Source organism: Rhinoderma darwinii, chromosome 7 (genome assembly GCF_050947455.1).
Source record: "Rhinoderma darwinii isolate aRhiDar2 chromosome 7, aRhiDar2.hap1, whole genome shotgun sequence".
Classification (NCBI taxonomy): domain Eukaryota; kingdom Metazoa; phylum Chordata; class Amphibia; order Anura; family Rhinodermatidae; genus Rhinoderma; species Rhinoderma darwinii.
Genome location: NC_134693.1, coordinates 139,220,334 through 139,245,151, shown reverse-complemented (window position 1 = coordinate 139,245,151; position 24,818 = coordinate 139,220,334). Strand labels below are relative to the sequence as shown.

General features: G+C 45.9%; 1 protein-coding gene across 2 annotated transcripts in view; it reads right to left on the bottom strand.

Annotated features, from left to right (window-relative positions):
- TMCC1 (transmembrane and coiled-coil domain family 1) overlaps nt 1-13,308 on the bottom strand; it is a 99,604-nt gene extending 86,296 nt beyond the window's left edge. For both annotated transcript variants that reach the window (XM_075831838.1, XM_075831839.1), the window contains exons 1-2: nt 13,179-13,308; nt 3,284-3,326 (exon numbers count right to left, since the gene is read on the bottom strand). The gene's annotated coding sequence lies outside the window, so the exon portion shown is untranslated. The remainder of the gene's footprint in view (nt 1-3,283; nt 3,327-13,178) is intronic.
- Between the last annotated feature and the right edge of the window lie 11,510 nt (nt 13,309-24,818).

Sequence of the window (24,818 nt, the reverse complement as noted above, 5' to 3'; positions counted from 1 at the left end):
TGTCTCTAGATCATAGTGTAAAGTTTCTAAATATTCTTTGTGTTTCAATTACTCACCATTTTAAAGATCTCTGCATGCCATCAGTGAATGGGAACATTCTTGTTTACATACAGTGGCTGAAAAGGTGTATAGAACTAATAGTTCTCACAGCTGAAGGTTTGTTACAATTGTATCCAGACTAGACAATGCTCTGTTAGTGAAACATCTGCAGCACAGACCTCTCTCCTGTCCTGTTTGTTACAATGTGGCAGTGAAAAGAAAAATGTAACAGTCTGGTGTCCCCCAATCCCAGTCCCTCCCCAAAAAAATAGGACTATACATTGGAAATGTTTTCAGCCAGGGCCTAACGCACACGACGGTAGTTGGTGAAGCTGCAAATCCGGACAGTAACATGACTTGTCCTGAGTTTTTGCGGCCTGGAGTCGTGCCCCCCCCCCCCCACCCCGCAGGGATCTGTGAACTTCATGGTCGTGTGCACGAGGCCATAGAAATGAATGGGTCCCTGTGCAATACGCAAATTGCAGGTAGCACACGGACAAAAAACTACGGTCATGGATACGAGTCCTTACCGGCTATCTAGAGCTTCTTTAGAAGTCTGAGCCGCCTGCACCCCCTCCACCGCTATCCAATGGACCAACGCTGATATCGTGGACCCCTGTATCCGCGCGATGTAAAGCATAGTCAACGTCATCAGCGCTAATCCACCAGGGGGCAGTGGCAGCGTCTCAGACTTGTAAAAAGCTCTCCATAGTGAAGTCTGAAACGGTGGCGGCCATCTTGGAGAGCGGAAAACGGGGGAAGGAAATGCAGGAACAGATGCCGTATCATACAAGGGCGGCGTTGCACCGGGTAAGTGGACTACATTTCCCATCTATAGTCAAATAGTTTTTTGGGGAACGTGGAATCGCTTTAACCTGACAGAGAACCCTCAGCTGATTAGGGTATGTTCAGAGATTTTATGCCGCTGTTTTTGACGCGGAAATCGCGCTGAAAACACCTCCCATTGATTTCAATGGGAGGCAGAGGCGGTTTTTTCCCCACGAGAGGAAAGAAAAAAAAAAAAAAAAAAAAGAAGAAGAAGAAGCTCAGAGGAAACCGCGTCATGCCCATTCTTCAGCGTTTCTGTCTCTGACCTCTCGACATCAATGGGAGGCAGAGAACGCTGTATTCGTTGCGTTTTTTGCCCGTGTCTGAAAAAACGGCAGAGTGCAGGCAGAAAAATCTGCCTCAAAACTCCTGAAGGAATGTTGAGGCAGATTTTTCTGCATGTAGAAAACTGAGTGAACATACCCTGCCGCTTCTTTTTCCAGCAAGCGGTGGGGTTTTTTTTGTTCGTGGGAAAAAAAAATAAACACCTCCCTTTGAAAATCTAAGGGAGGCGATTTTGGACTTATTTTTTGGAGCGGTTTCCGTGTCAAAAAAAACTGTGTGAACTAGGCCTTAGGTTTGCATAAGTGGTCAGCATATAGATTTACACAAGAATGTCCCGATTCACTGACAGCAAGTGCAGATGTTGAAAATGGAGAGGAATTTAAACAAAGCACATTAGAAAGTTGAAAACTTGAATTGTGCCCCACACCCGCCTGCGTCCAGGACGCACAACTTAAACCCCCACTATAGGTCAGAAGTGACTCCATAAGGTGCAATGCAGAAGAGAACTGGAGAGCAATTCCTCAATAAAATGTGATTATCAGAATTGCCCCCATTAACTGCTGACGTATTCTAATAATAGTCCCCACGCCTCCTATCTACTCCACTACAGTCTGTATCCCGCTTGCAGAGCACAGTCTGTATCCCGCTTGCAGAGCACAGTCTGTATCCCGCTTGCAGAGCACAGTCTGTATCCCGCTTGCAGAGCACAGTCTGTATCCCGCTTGCAGAGCACAGTCTGTATCCCGCTTGCAGAGCACAGTCTGTATCCCGCTTGCAGAGCACAGTCTGTATCCCGCTTGCAGAGCACAGTCTGTATCCCGCTTGCAGAGCACAGTCTGTATCCCGCTTGCAGAGCACAGTCTGTATCCCGCTTGCAGAGCACAGTCTGTATCCCGCTTGCAGAGCACAGTCTGTATCCCGCTTGCAGAGCACAGTCTGTATCCCGCTTGCAGAGCACAGTCTGTATCCCGCTTGCAGAGCACAGTCTGTATCCCGCTTGCAGAGCAGTCTGTATCCCGCTTGCAGAGCACAGTCTGTATCCCGCTTGCAGAGCACAGTCTGTATCCCGCTTGCAGAGCACAGTCTGTATCCCGCTTGCAGAGCACAGTCTGTATACCGCTTGCAGAGCACAGTCTGTATACCGCTTGCAGAGCACAGTCTGTATACCGCTTGCAGAGCACAGTCTGTATACCGCTTGCAGAGCACAGTCTGTATCCCGCTGACATACCTAAGACGACCACTGCAGTATTTTTTGAATGCTCCAGCAGCAAACAAGGGCAAAACGGTCCAAAATAAAAATAGGGAATTGCTCCCTTACCTCCATCCCCCGCTGCTCTGCCTGTGTAAGGGTATGTTCACACGTAGTCAACCAAAACGTCTGAAAATCCAGAGCTGTTTTCAAGGGAAAACAGACCCTGCTTTTCAGACGTTTTTTACCAACTCGTTTTTGGAGCTGTTTTCATTGGAGTCTATGAGAAAACAGCTCCAAAAACGTCTGAAAGAAGTGTCCTGCATATAATGTATATAAGTGTCCTGCATATAATGTATATAAGTGTCCTGCACTTCTTTTGACGAGGCTGTATTTTTACGAGTCGTCGTTTGACAGCTGTCAAACGACGACGCGTAAATAACAGGTCGTCTGCACAGTACGTCGGCAAACCCATTCAAATGAATGGGCAGATGTTTGCCGACGTATTGGAGCCGTATTTTCAGACGTAAAACGAGGCATAATACGCCTCGTATACGTCTGAAATTTGGCCGTGTGAACATACCCTAAGTGTCGATTACAGTGCATGAAAGTGTGAGCGGATACAGAAGAAAACAAAACATGGCTTTTCAGCGCTGCGACTGCTGCACGTCACCCAGAAGGAAACTCAAAATCCACCTCTGGTCTTACAAGTCTCAGGCGGCTATTCTGTCCCTCTATGCTTTACACTGCAACACTGCTTGCTCACATTGGCTGCTGTATATAAGCAAAAGCTCCGCAAAAGCCAGTACACAGAGAGGATTTCCATGTCTACAATTAGAAATGAAAACTACAAGCAACTAAACCAGGGAGAAAACTAAGAATAATCGAGTAATAAGCCGCAACATGGGGGGTCTGTAAATTAAAAATGTACATATGTCTCACCTGAGGAGCTTGCAGCCTGGAGAAGCAGACGTCGTTGTGCTACCTGTTGAAATAATAGGGACATGTAATCATCATCAGTCCTTTATCGGGTCTTCATGCAAAGCTTTGAGAAAATAAAGACAACTCCACCTGTCAACCACAAGGAGTTAAACTGCTCCGTCCCAGGCAGGTCAAAGTGATCATGTCAGCTGGTTTAGGGGAAGGAAAGAGGAGGAAAAAAGAAGGGACTGAAACCGGCCGGACCAGTAATTCCAGCGCAGGATCCTCCGCCAAAAAAAATAATAAATAATGGAAATTCTTTACATGATCTCATTTTCACTTTTAAAGATAGTTTTGCCCAGCAGACCCCGGGGCTTCCCGCCGCGGCACGTAGCGCTCAGATCCGCTCGGTATTTTGCAGAGAGGTCAGCACAGGCGGCGCCATTAATGCAGAACAAGACTGGAACCAAAAATAACTGGAGCGCCGAGACGAATGAAGTGTGACAGAGTTCTGCTGTGGATCCAGCCAGCAGTGATCAGCACAAAGGACTCGGGGAAATCATTCATGGGAACCGCGATCTGCTGTGTGTGGAGTGATCAGCAAGCAAAGGGTTAAAAAGACAAAAAGGACGTTAATGGGGTCTAATGGGAATAAAACGCTGTTTCCCTCCCCCCCCCCCCCCTATTGAAGTGAAAGATTTTTCAGATTAAGATCTGGAACAAAAACTGGTCACCATTTTCAAGATCTTTGATTGCCGTCAGTGAATGGGTTCATTCTTGATTGCCTCTAGTGGCTGAAAACCCATCCAGACCCAATTCTCACGGCTGGGAGTTTGCTACAATTGTATCAAGTCTAGACAATCCATCGTGAGCGGAGAATCATCAACAGCACAAGTCTCTCCTGTCCAGTTTGTTACAATGTATTAGTTTGGGTAAAATGTATCGGTCTGGAGTTCAGACAGTTTAACTCATTGTCTTCACTCAATACAACAGTTACGAATCTTCAGCTGTGAGAAGCAGTAGAGCTTTACAGCTTTTCTGCCTTGGATTGTAAACAGCAATGTTTCTATTCACCCACCACAAGCAGAGATAGTGAACATGGAGAGAGGTGAAACAAAGTCTATTAGACTCTGCTGTATATCTCGGACACGCGGCACCCAATGGAGCCTCGTACAGCAGCACGCAGAGCCCGTGACGTGGGCACTCCTACCTCCAACTAGGTTTACCCACATCGGGCATATCGTATATAGACGCTTTATGTGATGACCCCCCCCCCCCCCAATCGAACATCTGCCCTGACATGTGTTCCATTTAATAAAATTGGAAAGTGTCATAAGAGGATTATATTTTAACCCTGCGGTAATGGGGGGGGGGGGGGCAGCTCTGGAGACTTCTGCTGCAGATGCCAGATCACCAAGCACAGACACGAAGGATGCACGACATGCGGCGATACCAAAGTCCCACGCTCTTCCCTGTGCCGTATGTCCTTGGCAGGTCCTGACCAGGCAGACGTGGCGAGGACGCTGCGCCCGAGCTCTGCCATCTACAGCAAACGGAAGGGACACGTGCTTGGCTGGAACGGCAGATCCCACATAATACAGGCTGTCCATTTACTACTCGCTGCGCGGATCGTCTTACAAATGCAAACTTTCCGTTTTTGTATGCGGCGCAGTAACAATTACTTTGTGCCACTCAAAGTCTTATAGCGATGATTGCCGTCCGTCACATCCACGCCTCTATACACGGTACTGATCGCCCAGCAGGCAAAGACTCCTAGCCTGCATTTATTAAAGGGCCAGTAACCTTAAGGCTGGGTTCACACTGCGCGTTTTTGTTGCGTATTAAACATGCATTCCTTTGCTTCGGTATATTAAGGCCTCACGCACACGACTGTAGCCATGTGCACGGGGGATTGCGGCCTCTTACATGGACCAATAACAGTCTATAAAACACGTTCGCTGTAGATGACGGTTTTGTCTGATGTCTCTTTGCTGAACAGGAAGGACGACATTAGAAATTTCAGCAACAGCAGCAGCAGCGACCGCAGATCAACAGAACAGGAATAATGGGATAAATGACCCTAAGGAAACGCAGAGAAGGACGCGAGCAGAACGGCACGTGGCAGAGAAACGAGGAGAAAACGGACCGAGGAGGAGCCCAAGAACGTCCCGGTCACTACATGGAACGGAGAGATGATTTATCGCGTGTTATAGATCACATACTCGTTATATTACCGAACCAAAGCGGCAGAGCGACCGTCCCTCTAACGCTGTCCTCTATGGAAGATTGAAAGTCAACGTCAACCATGGAGCGCAATTGAATTTTTATTTCATTTTGATCTAAAAAGGACAAAAATTCGGTGCCGATTCTTCTCTCATATCGTGATGTAATAGGGTTTTTGGCTAGGAAGCAGCAGGAGCCCCCCCCCCCCCCATTATCACCACAACTGATGCATTTACAAATGGAGCCTGTCCCTCAGTCAGTCCCTGCTAAAATGGGATTCAGACCAGATGGGGGGGGGGGGGGGTGTCACGAGGGCTCTAAGAGGAGAGTGCCCCCATTTTTTCATGATTTCTATAGGGTGTTTTTTTTTTTAGAAGGAAGCCTAGAGAAAATCCTCTGAGATAAACCCATCAGCAGCACAAATCTCTCCTGTCCTGATGGTTTGTTACAATGTATAAGTGCAGATAAAACGTATGAGTCTGGAGTCCAGGCTGTTTAGCTCACAGAGGATTGTATGCACTTGTAACAAACCCTCTGCAGTGAGACGCATTAGATTTGTACATGATTTGAGGCGGTGGATGTAAACGAGGATGTTTCCTTTCGGCCAGCAAGCAGAGATCTTGAAAAGGGTAAGGAATTGAAACCTAAAGTCTTTTAGAAAGTTGCAGAACTCCATTATATTTATGGAGGGATTGGAGATTAATCTCAGCGGCCAAAACAACATTTATACAGCAGCAAATCGCCAGGATCACAGACAGTGGCAGCGTGAACCCCCCCCCCCCCGAACAACCCTCATCATTCATCACGAAGGTCGGAATAGATTCGGAGGATTGTTTATGGGACATTAGAACGAAGACGACCCCCCGGGAGAGGTTCACCCCCGAGAATAATGATAGAGGGCCAGAGAGAGACTGCGCAAATATCAACGAGACGCTGCACTCAAGGCCTTATGGGAAAGAGGAAGAAAAAAAAAATAATACGATTTCCAAACAAAAAGCCTTCACCTCGAAATCCAAATTCTTAAGCTCTCCTGTAATGGAAAACGGATATTTCTGTTTCTGGGAAAGCTGGGTGACAACCAACAAAGCACCAGCAGGGAGTGTCACCCAGCTTTCCCAAGTCTGCCTAGTTGTGCAACGATAGGGAAGAATCTAGGCAGACCTGACATTCAGAGAGTCTAGGAAGGTGGGTGTCAATCCCTGTGAGAGCTGTAATGGCAGCAGTCATGCAGGGGTCTAGGAAAGCTGGGTGATAAACCTCATGCAGGGGTCTAGGAAAGCTGGGTGATAAACCTCATGCAGGGGTCTAGGAAAGCTGGGTGATAACCGCAGTAATGGTGGCTGCATTGTGGAATGTTCTATGAAGATTTTCCTTGGACCTCGTGTCATTGCAGATAAAAGCAGCGCTATATCCGGGTTTTAATATAATCCTGTTTACACAGCAATTTATTTATTTTCCTGGACCCGAAGAACAGATTTAAACTTAAATCAATTCCTGCCAGGACGGCTGCCAACCGGGGACGATCAGCCGGCCGGGAAAAATGGAAACGTCAGCTGGAAGCCGGGCAAATAGAGGAGGGGGGAGCAGGTGCGGCGGCAACAGGGAGGCTCATCAGGATCCTGCATTTATAGACAGCACTGTATGGGTTAACAAAACTAGACCGGAGGGTACAGACCCACCGCTGCTGAGGGAGATACGATCTGCGCTTCTCTGAATCCCGGCGCCATATGTAACACTTAAAGGGGAGAATGATTGAAAATTATTCCCCGATACGTCCGATTCAGGTGAAGTCCGTGACACCGCTCAGATCGGTTACTGTAAATCTGCCGGAATCTAAAGTTGCCCAAACAGATCAGACGAAACTCGGACGAACCAACCAAGATCAGCGGGGGATCGGCCGACTAATGTTTGGGTCTAAGGGGTTGACGCGGTCACAGACATTAAATGGTCGTTCAGCCGGCAGCTGTTTGTCCCGGCTCCCCCATAATCCAAAATGCCCGATCCTTATTCCTCCCGACATACGCCATCAAGGGGACAGTTGGGAGGCCCCCAGACCCATTAGATCACCAGCCGATCCGGTCTTGTGTGTGGCCACCTTCAGAGCCCTCTAGAAGAGCGATCAGTCTGGAATCACATCTTCTCGTATGTATCTAGGACAGGTGTCAGAAACCTTTGGCTCTCCAGCTGTTGTAAAACTACAATTCCCAGCATGCCTTGATAGCCCTGGGATGGAATAATAAAGCACTCGGATGTCAGGGTATGCTGGGAGTTGTAGTATTACAACTGATGGAGTAGCAAAGGCCGCTTTCCCCTGATCTAGGATATATTATAAATGCTTTATAGACTATATGGCTGGTGTTGAAATGACGTGCGCTACATATGGTAATGAGCATGAGGCGGCACTCTACCCCGATTCTGTTACAAAAGATCATGCGAGTCGATTGAGGACTCAACACAGCGCCGCTCCTGTCCATGTCAGGTGATCATCTCAGTGTGACTAAGCTGCAATACCAGACACCACCCATGCACGGGAGAGGCGCTGTTTCTAGATGAAAGCAGTCATGTTTTTGGAAACCTCAAAACCCCCGTAACATATGCTGCCCCTTTCCTTCAGCCCTGTTCTGAAATTAAGGATTTCACTTAGAGGGGGCATTGACGTCCTGATTTAAAGCACTCTTCTACTCGGAGAGGCTTCAATAAGAGAATACAGGTACAACCAATATGGCTGCCATCTCAGCTCCCACAGGGCTTTCCGCAACTCTGAATGGCCAATCGACATTTAAAAATTGCCATGTATAGCATCAATACATAAGTAGATTTGCTCTTCAGGACCCTAGAAAAGCTGGGTGACCGCTGTAATGTGGGTCATGTTGGGTATTTTTCATTTTCCCCTTATAAGACTTGGCCTCACAGACTCAGACCATCCACGGGGCTGAGATCGGATGATGGATTTGCAAAATATGAAACCACATTTGAGGTAAATGGATTTTCCGTATAAAGTAACAGTAAATGCGCCTTTATCTGCTCGCTGCGAACGTGGATTTAATGGCTCCCGCTGCAAGACAGGAGATGTGTAAAAATAGAACAGAGCGACCGTCCTTCACGCTAGGAGACAGGCAGCGCTGGAGAAACGCAGCTAAAGAGCGGCAGCCCTGGGGGAGCTGGGACCCCCGCACCGTAAATCGGCAGTCAAGGTGACCCCCCCTGTACCCATATTCATGGTGACCGCACCACGTTACTGGGGACTGTCCGGCACTTCTAATGACCTGATCCTACACTAAATCTAATTGCAGCGCGCACGGGGGCAGGGAACGCTCGACGGTGGCGCCGCACGTGACGAGGTTGAGACATTTCCCTCGTATTTCTGCAGAATTTACTTTTATAGAGAAACAAAAGACGTTTTCTTCACTTTATGACCCTGTAAAAGAGGAAAAATAAGAGGAGATCTGAAACAGAAGTCAAGCAGAAGGACAAGAATCACGGCCAGAGACCGAAAGGGCATTTCCCCCTATAATAAGACTCCATAGAAAACACTACCCCCCCCCCCCCCCCCCGATTTGTCCTCTTTTTTTTCTGTTTTTTGGGAAAGTGGGGTGGCGATCAATATGGAGAATGTTACAGCAACCGCAGGGGTCACCACGTGACTGATTTAGAGATATGGTTGGCTATATAGCTAATGCGCTAATAAAGCAACATTCTAATATCGTTTTTTGTTCAAATTCACATTTTCAAGATCTCTGCTTGCTGTCTGTGAAAGAAAGCATTGTTTACATTTAGACGTGGAAACCCCCCCATTCACAGAGTTTTTTTGCAGGTGGAAAAATCTGCCACAAAATTTCTGAAGGAATTTTGGGGCAAATTTTAACCTGCCGGCAGAACACTTGCCGCGTTACTTGGCCGTGGCCAAAAAAAACGCGGTGAAAACCGCTTTCTCTGCCACCCATAGATGTTAATGGGAGGTCAGAGACGGAAATGCCTGAAGAAAGTGCATGACGCTGGGAGGCTTTGGACGTTTTTTGGGGTGGTTTCCGCCCTAGTAGCTGAGGGTTCGTTACAATTGTATCCAGTCTAGACAATCCTCGGAGATAAACAGCTTGGACTTCAAATTGACACATTGTAACAAACTATCAGGACAGGAGAGAGATTTGCGCTGCTTATGTATTTAGCTCAGAGGATTGTCTAGACCAGATACAATTGTAACAAACCCTCAGCTGTGAGACGTATGATGGGTACAGGTTCAGACATTGGATGTAGACAGAGTTCCCGTTCAATGACAGCAAACAGTATATTGTTACAGGTCAGGATTATAAAACAAGAATCTATAAGTGTACGTTCACACGCAGTGTTTTCAGGCGCATTTCGGAGCGTATAAGTCTTGAAAAACGCTAGTGAAACGCAGACAAACAACTATCCATTGCAATCAATGGGAAAAACTTTAGTTCAGACGGGGGAATTTTTTTACGCCGCGGTTTTAAAAAAAATGTTGCATAAAAAGACGCCACGGGAAAAAGAATTTAAAAAAGAAGAAGGAGCACGTCACTTCTTTGGCCATTTTTGGAGCGGTTTTTCGTAGGGTCAATTGGAAAACCGCTCCAAAAACGGCTGAAAATCAGAGGCGGGTTTCCCTTGAAAACAGTTCCGTCATTTTCAGCCGTTTTTATTGGTGCATGTGAACATACCCCAATACTACATAGTGATGTCACCAACAGGTTGTCACAGCTCCGCCCCTATTATCATCATCACAGCAAATTTAAAAAAGGAGAAGCCAATGTAAACCAAAGTATTGTGGAAGGAAGGAAGTGGCGCAGTCTGTGGGGAGAACAGACGCAAAAAGCACAAATATAAAACCTTTTTATACAAATCCACTTCCCATTTTCCCTTTCTGCAAAGAATTTCATCCCCGCCTGACAAAAACCTCACAGATGGGATTTAATAATGATGCAACGTACTTAGAGAATGAGTAACACTCCACACCGAGACCCCCAGGACGCTGGGAACGTACATGCGGAGCAGAATTTATTACCTTATCACCTCCCTGTAATCAGTGCCGGTAATCTGCGCTGATCCACAGTAACGAGGACGCTGCGAACTCATAAACAACCCAAACATAAGGGAACGGGGCATCGAAAACTAATCTGAAGACGGTGCACGGCGGTGGCCAATACGTAAAACGTGCCAATGTGGATTAAAGGGGCCACGTGCAGCAGAGGTCCCTGATCTGCCCCCCCCCCCCCGTTCACAATCTAAATGAGGAAGGAGGGTCCCCCAACATGAGGCAGGGGTGTGCTAAGATTATTACATGGGTCCTCTATAAAGTTTAATGATTGTATAATGAAAAGTTTGGCAACTTTCTAAAAAAAAAAACTTTGTGCTTCCATGCCTCAACATTTTCAAGATCTCTGCTTTCGGTCAGTGAATGGGAACATTTGTTTACATCAAGGGGCTGAAAAAACTATCCGAATATAGTTCTGCTTGTACAGCCGTAACGTGTATAATATACATGGCCTATACATGGCCCCCGTTATAGTAACTACAGGCATTACTACCCAGCTTTTCTAGACTCCTGAATAGCAAATCTGTATTGTTATGCGTTACACCCGCTCCTGTACTGCTGCTTACAGAGGTGTAATGTGAAGCTCAATGCAAAATCTATACCCCACCCGAGCCATTATAGCACCGGTTATATGGTGGTGGGGGGGGGGGGGTCTATGGGCCTCGTTAGGAATTAGGGTCCGTGTACGACTACAAGCCCTGCTCCCCCACTGATATTTTTGCAGGATTGTCCCATGAAATGGACTTCAAAGGGGTTGGAACTTATGCAAATTTGTCCAAAAGTGGGCGCTATAGGGCGGAGCTTAATGTCCCATTAATGGGGATTCAAATATCGGGAGACATGCAAAAACTGGTGCAAAGAAAGCGATCTGATTGGTTGCCATAGACAACTGCTCCAGTCTCCTATTTATATTAGAAATGTTACATGCTCCACGGATTTAACCCAATGGACAATTCCTTTAAGAAGCTGCCAAGCTATACCCGTCAGTGTGTAAACGAAGCCTCGGTCACATGACAACACGTGCCACAGTGCAGCTACCAGCCCCCGGAGAAATGCAGCATACGCGTTCCTAAGATACGGAGCCTGGCACCATCCCAGCGCTTAGTTTGTTATCTGGGCAGATTTGGAGAGAGGAGGAAGAAGTGACGGCAAAAAACAACGGCGACGGTTACGCGGCGTCGGAGGCTCGGATGGGATTCTCCAGTTACCGCAGCGATGACGGAAGAGAAAAACGCATGCAGCCATTTATTTCATTAGTACAGATCCAGACGGAGGCAGCATGCACGATTAACCCCTCGTGTACCCACAGCCAATCAGGAGCCTCCAGTGGTATAGAAGCATCGGAGCGTCGCTGCCGGTGGTTTGCCTTTCTGGGAGCGCAGCGCACCACTGGACGATGAGGCTTATGGGATAGCCACCTGCTGCTGCCGGCTCGGCATGCACGGATTGGTTTCATACTGTCAGCACCCAGCCCGTGCCCCGTACGTCATATCTACTGCCAGAGCGGTGGGGTCTGCAACCTGTGGCCGTCCAGCTGCGGTGAAACTACAAATCCCCAAGACAGAACTCAGGTCCCATAAGTGTCCCATCCATTGGTCCTGTAGGGGGGGGGGGGGGGGGCAGAGGTCAATAAAGTCAAACCCCCGCAGCCCCGAGATCAGCATGTGGGCACCAGATCCTGACATAAATGGTCAGCCCTATTGAAAAAAGCTTCCAGAGAGACCCCCCTAAAACGGAGTTTTCCAGTTTTATGCCATTAATAAGAGTTCTGCAACTCTAATACTTGGTTTCAATTCCTCACCATTTATAACATGTCTGCTTGCTGTCAGTGAGTAAAAAACTTTTTTTAGAAAATCCATACAGATCTAATATGTCCCACAGCTGAGGGTTTGTTACAATTGTATTTAGTCTACACAGTTCTCCTTGAGCTAAACAGCCTGGACTGTATCAATGTATCAGTTCAGGTACAAAGTAACAATCAGGACAGCAGAAAGATTGGCTGTGGATGCTCACAGGATTGTGTAGAAGGGATACAATTGTAACGAACCCTCAGCTGTGACAAGTATTAGGTCAGGACAGGGTTTCAGCCTTATAGCAGTACCCTGTGGATAGGAGGGGGTTAATATATCAATGACTTACAAAGTAATTTCCAATACATGGGGGGGGGGGGTGAACATTTTTGGATGTCAATCAAATCCTTTACAGACCAATCACATTAGCCAATTAGATCGTCACCACTGCATGCAAAAGTCGATCCCCCCCATACAGGGCAGATTATATCGTACGATTTATACCAATGAGCAAACGTAACCGAAGAGAAATGGCAGCCATCAGACATCATAGGCAGGGTTGTCAGCCCGGAGTCTCACCACATAGAAACCGCAACTTTAGAAACATTTCCACTGACTTCTATGGGGTTTTTAGCGCGACACAAAACGCACAAAAGTCGCACAGGACCAGACACCACAGGCACTAACATTACAGAATACTAACCACAGCCAGCTGGTAAGAAACTACAAGTCCCAGAATACCCTTCTAAATCAATGAATGACGGAGAATGCCGGGATTTGTAGTCCCACAACAGCAGGAGAGCCCAGGGTTGCCGGACATCCTGTATCCCCGCATATATAGAGTTGTTACCTCCAGATCTTCATAGAGGGAGATGAAATGCCGCAGGGGTCCACACAGCAGCTACACCCGCCGGGCTGACACTGTACAAGGAGCAGGTTCCAACAACACCTCCTGCCGGGAGAAATCACGCCCGCTCTCCCCTCAGTCAGCGTTCTGCGTGATGACGTGCAGGCGTGTCATGCAGTAACGGGGCGTTCCTACCACGATCACCTACGCCCAGTCGGTAGATAAACACGCCCCCACCGCCAAACTGGCGAGGAATGGGCGGGCTTAGCCCTGGGAATAAAAGCAAGTGATATAGTGGCGCAATACCCAGAACTACCGCTAGAGGCAGTGCAGAGATGGACGGTACCTGATGTCTCGCACCTGCAGACCCCAGTATATGATGTGTCGCACCTGCAGACCCCAGTATATGATGTGTCACACCTGCAGACCCCAATATATGATGTGTCACACCTGCAGACCCCAGTATATGATGTGTCGCACCTGCAGACCCCAGTATATGATGTGTCACACCTGCAGACCCCAGTATATGATGTGTCACACCTGCAGACCCCAGTATATAATGTGTCGCACCTGCAGACGCCAGTATATGATGTGTCACACCGGCAGACCCCAGTATATAATGTGTCGCACCTGCAGACGCCAGTATATGATGTGTCGCACCGGCAGACCCCAGTATATGATGTGTCACACCTGCAGACCCCAGTATATGATGTGTCGCACCTGCAGACACCAGTATATGATGTGTCGCACCTGCAGACACCAGTATATGATGTGTCGCACCTGCAGACACCAGTATATGATGTGTCGCACCTGCAGACCCCAGTATATGATGTGTCGCACCTGCAGACGCCAGTATATGATGTGTCACACCTGAAGACCCCAGTATATGATGTGTCACGCCTGAAGACCCCAGTATATGATGTGTCACACCTGCAGACCCCAGTATATATGTGTCACACCTGCAGACCCCGGTATATATGTGCCACACCTGCAGACCCCAGTATATGATGTGTCACACCTGCAGACCCAGTATATGATGTGTCACACCAGTAGACCCCAATATATGATGTGTCGCACCTGCAGACCCCAGTATATATGTGTCACACCTGAAGACCCAGTATATGATGTGTCGCACCTGCAGACCCCAGTATATAATGTGTCGCACCTGCAGACCCCAGTATATGATGTGTCACACCTGCAGACCCCAGTATATGATGTGTCACACCTGCAGACCCCAGTATATGATGTGTCACACCTGCAGACCCCAGTATATGATGTGTCACACCTGGTCATTAGTGTCCGTCATCTGAAGGATCTGTCACTGAGGTCATTTTGTTGTTCTGCTCCGACATAAGAGGAAAATGACCATCGCAGATGTGTACAGGGTCTTGACAGTAGAAGCTGCACTGCTGTATTATATGATGTACAGTGAAGGAAATAAGTATTTGATCCCTTGCTGATTTTGTAAGTTTGCCCACTGTCAAAGACATGAACAGTCTAGAATTTTTAAACTAGGTTAATTTTACCAGTGAGAGATAGATTATATATAAAAAAATAAAGAAAATCATAGTCAAAATGATATATATTTATTTGCATTGTGCACAGAGAAATAAGTATGTGACCCCCTACCAACCATTAAGAGTTCAGCCTCCTCCAGACCAGTTACTGCTCCAAATCAACTTGGTGCCTGCATTATAGACAGCTCTTACATGGTCACCTGTATAAAAGACTCCTGTCCACAGACTCAATGATCAGTCTGACTCTAACCTCTACAACATGGGCAAGACCAAAGAGCTTTCTAAGGATGTCAGGGACAAGATCATAGACCTGCACAAGGCTGGAATGGGCTACAAAACCATAAGTAAGACGCTGGGTGAGAAGGAGACAACTGTTGGTGCAATAGTAAGAAAATGGAAGACAAACCAAATGACTGTCAATCGACATCGATCCTGGGCTCCATGCAAAATCTCACCTCGTGGGGTATCCTTGATCCTGAGGAAGGTGAGAGCTCAGCCGAAAACTACACGGGGGGAACTTGTTAATGATCTCAAGGCAGCTGGGACCACAGTCACCAAGAAAACCATTGGTAACACATTACGCCGTAATGGATTAAAATCCTGCAGTGCCCGCAAGGTCCCCCTGCTCAAGAAGGCACATGTACAGGCCCGTCTGAAGTCTGCAAATGAACATCTGGATGATTCTGAGAGTGACTGGGAGAAGGTGCTGTGGTCAGATGAGACTAAAATTGAGCTCTTTGGCATTAACTCAACTCGCTGTGTTTGGAGGAAGAGAAATGCTGCCTATGACCCAAAGAACACCGTCCCCACTGTCAAGCATGGAGGTGGAAACATTATGTTTTGGGGGTGTTTCTCTGCTAAGGGCACAGGACTACTTCACCGCATCAATGGGAGAATGGATGGAGCCATGTACCGTCAAATCCTGAGAGACAACCTCCTTCCCTCCACCAGAACATTAAAAATGGCTCGTGGCTGGGTCTTCCAGCACGACAATGACCCGAAACATACAGCCAAGGCAACAAAGGAGTGGCTCAAAAAGAAGCACATTAAGGTCATGGAGTGGCCTAGCCAGTCTCCAGACCTTAATCCCATCGAAAACTTATGGAGGGAGCTGAAGATCCGAGTTGCCAAGCGACAGCCTCGAAATCGTAATGATTTACAGATGATCTGCAAAGAGGAGTGGGCCAAAATTCCATCTAACATGTGTGGAAACCTCATCATCAACTACAAAAAACGTCTGACTGCTGTGCTTGCCAACAAGGGTTTTGCCACCAAGTATTAAGTCTTGTTTGCCAAAGGGATCAAATACTTATTTCTCTGTGCACAATGCAAATAAATATATATAATTTTGACTATGTGATTTTCAGTTTTTTTAAAAAAATATAATCTATCTCTCACTGGTAAAATTAACCTAGCCTAAAAATTCTAGACTGTTCATGTCTTTGACAGTGGGCAAACTTACAAAATCAGCAAGGGATCAAATACTTATTTCCTTCACTGTACGTTATACCTGCAGACCACAGTATATAATGTACGTTATACCTGCAGACCCCAGTATATGATGTACGTTATACCTGCAGACCCCAGTATATGATGTACGTTATACCTGCAGACCCCAGTATATGATGTACATTATACCTGCAGACCCCAGTATATGATGTACATTATACCTGCAGACCCCAGTATATGATGTACGTTATACCTGCAGACCCCAGTATATGATGTACGTTATACCTGCAGACCCCAGTATATGATGTGTTATACCTGCAGACCCCAGTATATGATGTAGGTTATACCTGCAGACCCCAGTATATGATGTACGTTCTACCTGCAGACCCCAGTATATGATGTACATTCTACCTGCAGACCCCAGTATATGATGTACATTATACCGGCAGACCCCAGTATATGATGTACGTTATACCGGCAGACCCCAGTATATGATGTACATTATACCTGCAGACCCCAGTATATGATGTACGTTATACCTGCAGACCCCAGTATATGATGTACGTTATACCGGCAGACCCCAGTATATGATGTACGTTATACCTGCAGACCCCAGTATTTGATGTGTTATACCTGCAGACCCCAGTATTTGATGTGTTATACCTGCAGACCCCAGTATATGATGTGTTATACCTGCAGACCCCAGTATATGATGTGTTATACCGGCAGACCCCAGTATATGATGTACGTTATACCTGCAGACCCCAGTATATGATGTGTTATACCTGCAGACCCCAGTATATGATGTGTTATACCTGCAGACCCCAGTATATGATGTGTTATACCTGCAGACCCCAGTATATGATGTGTTATACCGGCAGACCCCAGTATATGATGTGTTATACCTGCAGACCCCAGTATATGATGTACGTTATACCTGCAGACCCCAGTATATGATGTACGTTATACCTGCAGACCCCAGTATATGATGTAGGTTATACCTGCAGACCCCAGTATATGATGTACGTTATACCTGCAGACCCCAGTATATGATGTATGTTATACCTGCAGACCCCAGTATATGATGTACGTTATACCTGCAGACCCCAGTATATGATGTGTTATACCTGCAGACCCCAGTATATGATGTACATTATACCTGCAGACCCCAGTATATGATGTACGTTCTACCTGCAGACCCCAGTATATGATGTACGTTATACCTGCAGACCCCAGTATATGATGTAGGTTATACCTGCAGACCCCAGTATATGATGTGTTATACCGGCAGACCCCAGTATATGATGTAGGTTATACCTGCAGACCCCAGTATATGATGTGTTATACCTGCAAACCCCAGTATATGATGTGTTATACCTGCAGACCCCAGTATATGATGTACATTATACCTGCAGACCCCAGTATATGATGTAGGTTCTACCTGCAGACCCCAGTATATGATGTACATTATACCTGCAGACCCCAGTATATGATGTACGTTCTACCTGCAGACCCCAGTATATGATGTACGTTATACCTGCAGACCCCAGTATATGATGTGTTATACCTGCAGACCCCAGTATATGATGTGTTATAGCTGCAGACCCCAGTATATGATGTACATTATACCTGCAGACCCCAGTATATGATGTAGGTTCTACCTGCAGACCCCAGTATATGATGTACATTATACCTGCAGACCCCAGTATATGATGTACGTTCTACCTGCAGACCCCAGTATATGATGTAGGTTATACCTGCAGACCCCAGTATATGATGTAGGTTATACCTGCAGACCCCAGTATATGATGTGTTATACCGGCAGACCCCAGTATATGATGTGTTATACCTGCAGACCCCAGTATATGATGTAGGTTATACCTGCAGACCCCAGTATATGATATACGTTATACCTGCAGACCCCAGTATATGATGTACATTATACCTGCAGACCCCAGTATATGATGTACATTATACCTGCAGACCCCAGTATATGATGTACATTATACCGGCAGACCCCAGTATATGATGTACATTATACCTGCAGACCCCAGTATATGATGTACATTATACCGGCAGACCCCAGTATATGATGTACATTATACCGGCAGACCCCAGTATATGATGTACATTATACCTGCAGACCCCAGTATATGATGTACATTATACCGGCAGACCCCAGTATATGATGTACATTATACCTGCAGACCCCAGTATATGATGTACATTATACCGGCAGACCCCAGTATATGATGTAGGTTATACCGGCAGACCCCAGTATATGATGTACGTTATACCTGCAGACCCCAGTATATGATGTGTTATACCTGCAGACCCCAGTATATGATGTGTTATACCTGCAGACCCCAGTATATGATGTACATTATACCTGCAGACCCCAGTATATGATGTAGGTTCTACCTGCAGACCCCAGTATATGATGTACGTTATACCTGCAGACCCGAGTATATGATGTAGGTTATACCTGCAGACCCCAGTATATGATGTGTTATACCTGCAGACCCCAGTATATGATGTACATTATACCTGCAGACCCCAGTATATGATGTACATTATACCTGCAGACCCCAGTATATGATGTACATTATACCGGCAGACCCCAGTATATGATGTACATTATACCTGCAGACCCCAGTATATGATGTACATTATACCTGCAGACCCCAGTATATGATGTACATTATACCGGCAGACCCCAGTATATGATGTACATTATACCGGCAGACCCCAGTATATGATGTACATTATACCTGCAGACCCCAGTATATGATGTACATTATACCTGCAGACCCCAGTATATGATGTACATTATACCTGCAGACCCCAGAATATGATGTGGTATACCTGCAGACCCCAGTATATGATGTACATTATACCTGCAGACCCCAGTATATGATGTACATTATACCTGCAGACCCCAGTATATGATGTACATTATACCGGCAGACCCCAGTATATGATGTACGTTATACCTGCAGACCCCAGTATATGATGTACGTTATACCTGCAGACCCCAGTATATGATGTACATTATACCTGCAGACCCCAGTATATGATGTACATTATACCTGCAGACCCCAGTATATGATGTACGTTATACCTGCAGACCCCAGTATATGATGTACATTATACCTGCAGACCCCAGTATATGATGTGTTATACCTGCTGACCCCAGTATATGATGTACATTATACCTGCAGACCCCAGTATATGATGTAGGTTCTACCTGCAGACCCCAGTATATGATGTACATTATACCTGCAGACCCCAGTATATGATGTACATTATACCTGCAGACCCCAGTATATGATGTACGTTCTACCTGCAGACCCCAGTATATGATGTAGGTTATACCTGCAGACCCCAGTATATGATGTGTTATACCGGCAGACCCCAGTATATGATGTGTTATACCTGCAGACCCCAGTATATGATGTAGGTTATACCTGCAGACCCCAGTATATGATGTGTTATACCTGCAGACCCCAGTATATGATGTGTTATACCTGCAGACCCCAGTATATGATGTACGTTATACCTGCAGACCCCAGTATATGATGTGTTATACCTGCTGACCCCAGTATATGATGTACATTATACCTGCAGACCCCAGTATATGATGTAGGTTCTACCTGCAGACCCCAGTATATGATGTACATTATACCTGCAGACCCCAGTATATGATGTACATTATACCTGCAGACCCCAGTATATGATGTACGTTCTACCTGCAGACCCCAGTATATGATGTAGGTTATACCTGCAGACCCCAGTATATGATGTGTTATACCGGCAGACCCCAGTATATGATGTGTTATACCTGCAGACCCCAGTATATGATGTAGGTTATACCTGCAGACCCCAGTATATGATGTGTTATACCTGCAGACCCCAGTATATGATGTACGTTATACCTGCAGACCCCAGTATATGATGTACGTTATACCTGCAGACCCCAGTATATGATGTACGTTATACCTGCAGACCCCAGTATATGATGTACATTATACCTGCAGACCCCAGTATATGATGTACATTATACCGGCAGACCCCAGTATATGATGTACATTATACCTGCAGACCCCAGTATATGATGTGTTATACCTGCAGACCCCAGTATATGATGTACATTATACCGGCAGACCCCAGTATATGATGTACGTTATACCTGCAGACCCCAGTATATGATGTACATTATACCGGCAGACCCCAGTATATGATGTACATTATACCTGCAGACCCCAGTATATGATGTACATTATACCGGCAGACCCCAGTATATGATGTACATTATACCTGCAGACCCCAGTATATGATGTACATTATACCGGCAGACCCCAGTATATGATGTAGGTTATACCGGCAGACCCCAGTATATGATGTACGTTATACCTGCAGACCCCAGTATATGATGTGTTATACCTGCAGACCCCAGTATATGATGTGTTATACCTGCAGACCCCAGTATATGATGTGTTATACCTGCAGACCCCAGTATATGATGTACATTATACCTGCAGACCCCAGTATATGATGTAGGTTCTACCTGCAGACCCCAGTATATGATGTACGTTATACCTGCAGACCCGAGTATATGATGTAGGTTATACCTGCAGACCCCAGTATATGATGTGTTATACCTGCAGACCCCAGTATATGATGTACATTATACCTGCAGACCCCAGTATATGATGTACATTATACCTGCAGACCCCAGTATATGATGTACATTATACCGGCAGACCCCAGTATATGATGTACATTATACCTGCAGACCCCAGTATATGATGTACATTATACCTGCAGACCCCAGTATATGATGTACATTATACCGGCAGACCCCAGTATATGATGTACATTATACCGGCAGACCCCAGTATATGATGTACATTATACCTGCAGACCCCAGTATATGATGTACATTATACCTGCAGACCCCAGTATATGATGTACATTATACCTGCAGACCCCAGAATATGATGTGGTATACCTGCAGACCCCAGTATATGATGTACATTATACCGGCAGACCCCAGTATATGATGTACGTTATACCTGCAGACCCCAGTATATGATGTACGTTATACCTGCAGACCCCAGTATATGATGTACATTATACCTGCAGACCCCAGTATATGATGTACATTATACCTGCAGACCCCAGTATATGATGTACGTTATACCTGCAGACCCCAGTATATGATGTACGTTATACCTGCAGACCCCAGTATATGATGTACATTATACCTGCAGACCCCAGTATATGATGTGTTATACCTGCTGACCCCAGTATATGATGTACATTATACCTGCAGACCCCAGTATATGATGTAGGTTCTACCTGCAGACCCCAGTATATGATGTACATTATACCTGCAGACCCCAGTATATGATGTACATTATACCTGCAGACCCCAGTATATGATGTACGTTCTACCTGCAGACCCCAGTATATGATGTAGGTTATACCTGCAGACCCCAGTATATGATGTGTTATACCGGCAGACCCCAGTATATGATGTGTTATACCTGCAGACCCCAGTATATGATGTAGGTTATACCTGCAGACCCCAGTATATGATGTGTTATACCTGCAGACCCCAGTATATGATGTACGTTATACCTGCAGACCCCAGTATATGATGTACGTTATACCTGCAGACCCCAGTATATGATGTACGTTATACCTGCAGACCCCAGTATATGATGTACATTATACCTGCAGACCCCAGTATATGATGTACATTATACCGGCAGACCCCAGTATATGATGTACATTATACCTGCAGACCCCAGTATATGATGTGTTATACCTGCAGACCCCAGTATATGATGTACATTATACCGGCAGACCCCAGTATATGATGTACATTATACCTGCAGACCCCGGTATATGATGTACGTTATACCTGCAGACCCCAGTATATGATGTACATTATACCGGCAGACCCCAGTATATGATGTACATTATACCTGCAGACCCCAGTATATGATGTGTTATACCTGCAGACCCCAGTATATGATGTACATTATACCTGCAGACCCCAGTATATGATGTACATTATACCGGCAGACCCCAGTATATGATGTACATTATACCGGCAGACCCCAGTATATGATGTACATTATACCTGCAGACCCCAGTATATGATGTACATTATACCTGCAGACCCCAGTATATGATGTACATTATACCTGCAGACCCCAGAATATGATGTGGTATACCTGCAGACCCCAGTATATGATGTACATTATACCTGCAGACCCCAGTATATGATGTACATTATACCTGCAGACCCCAGTATATGATGTACATTATACCGGCAGACCCCAGTATATGATGTACGTTATACCTGCAGACCCCAGTATATGATGTACGTTATACCTGCAGACCCCAGTATATGATGTACATTATACCTGCAGACCCCAGTATATGATGTACATTATACCTGCAGACCCCAGTATATGATGTACGTTATACCTGCAGACCCCAGTATATGATGTACATTATACCTGCAGACCCCAGTATATGATGTGTTATACCTGCTGACCCCAGTATATGATGTACATTATACCTGCAGACCCCAGTATATGATGTAGGTTCTACCTGCAGACCCCAGTATATGATGTACATTATACCTGCAGACCCCAGTATATGATGTACATTATACCTGCAGACCCCAGTATATGATGTACGTTCTACCTGCAGACCCCAGTATATGATGTAGGTTATACCTGCAGACCCCAGTATATGATGTGTTATACCGGCAGACCCCAGTATATGATGTGTTATACCTGCAGACCCCAGTATATGATGTAGGTTATACCTGCAGACCCCAGTATATGATGTGTTATACCTGCAGACCCCAGTATATGATGTACGTTATACCTGCAGACCCCAGTATATGATGTACGTTATACCTGCAGACCCCAGTATATGATGTACGTTATACCTGCAGACCCCAGTATATGATGTACATTATACCTGCAGACCCCAGTATATGATGTACATTATACCGGCAGACCCCAGTATATGATGTACATTATACCTGCAGACCCCAGTATATGATGTGTTATACCTGCAGACCCCAGTATATGATGTACATTATACCGGCAGACCCCAGTATATGATGTACATTATACCTGCAGACCCCGGTATATGATGTACGTTATACCTGCAGACCCCAGTATATGATGTACATTATACCGGCAGACCCCAGTATATGATGTACATTATACCTGCAGACCCCAGTATATGATGTGTTATACCTGCAGACCCCAGTATATGATGTACATTATACCTGCAGACCCCAGTATATGATGTACATTATACCTGCAGACCCCGGTATATGATGTATGTTATACCTGCAGACCCCAGTATATGATGTACGTTATACCTGCAGACCCCAGTATATGATGTGTTATACCGGCAGACCCCAGTATATGATGTGTTATACCGGCAGACCCCAGTATATGATGTGTTATACCTGCAGACCCCAGTATATGATGTACGTTATACCTGCAGACCCCAGTATATGATGTACGTTATACCTGCAGACCCCAGTATATGATGTGTTATACCTGCAGACCCCAGTATATGATGTGTTATACCTGCAGACCCCAGTATATGATGTACGTTATACCTGCAGACCCCAGTATATGATGTATGTTATACCTGCAGACCCCAGTATATGATGTGTTATACCGGCAGACCCCAGTATATGATGTGTTATACCTGCAGACCCCAGTATATGATGTGTTATACCGGCAGACCCCAGTATATGATGTGTTATACCTGCAGACCCCAGTATATGATGTACGTTATACCTGCAGACCCCAGTATATGATGTACGTTATACCTGCAGACCCCAGTATATGATGTACATTATACCTGCAGACCCCAGTATATGATGTACGTTATACCTGCAGTCACGTGTACGGGGGGTGCACCACTATATCAGCGGGTTACATAGAATTATAATATATTACTGGATAGACAAATTAGGCCTAAGCTGCCGGTTTTTTTAAACACCAATTTTTGGACATCTGAAATATTGGAGGGGGGTAAATTCATAAGAGCCAAGATCAGCATAACGGGCATACCACACTACCCACGGGTCATGCACACATACAGAGTGCCCGCAGGTCCCCTGCTCTGTATGGGAATGACAGGCCATCTCTGCCCCGGTCATCTGACCCCCCACCTCATGGCCGCATAGTTTTCCACGAGGACACATTCCAGAAAACAAGGAGCTGCTTTGTTTGGTGGCAAAACTTGCAGATTCAGCCCCACAGGCCGACAATGGACGAGCACTTTACATCTGTCACAGCCAGACCCACAGACCAGCTCTCATCCGTATACACAACATACCCGATACCTGCGCCCCCGCTCCTCATGATGTCATATTAATAGACGCACCCGGAATATCTGCCAGCAGTATACAGCATGTGCAGTCATGTCATACCGGATTATTACGTAATGTTCATGATATCTGCAACGTTCTGCAGACTATTACTATATTATTCACTGTACAGTATATTATACAGCCGTACCAGGTCTGAGGTCAGGTCCGAGAGTTGCGTCTGTATTACCACCGTGTAAGGCTCCATGCACACGACAGTATTTTTCATCAGTAATTACGGACCCGTTCATTTCT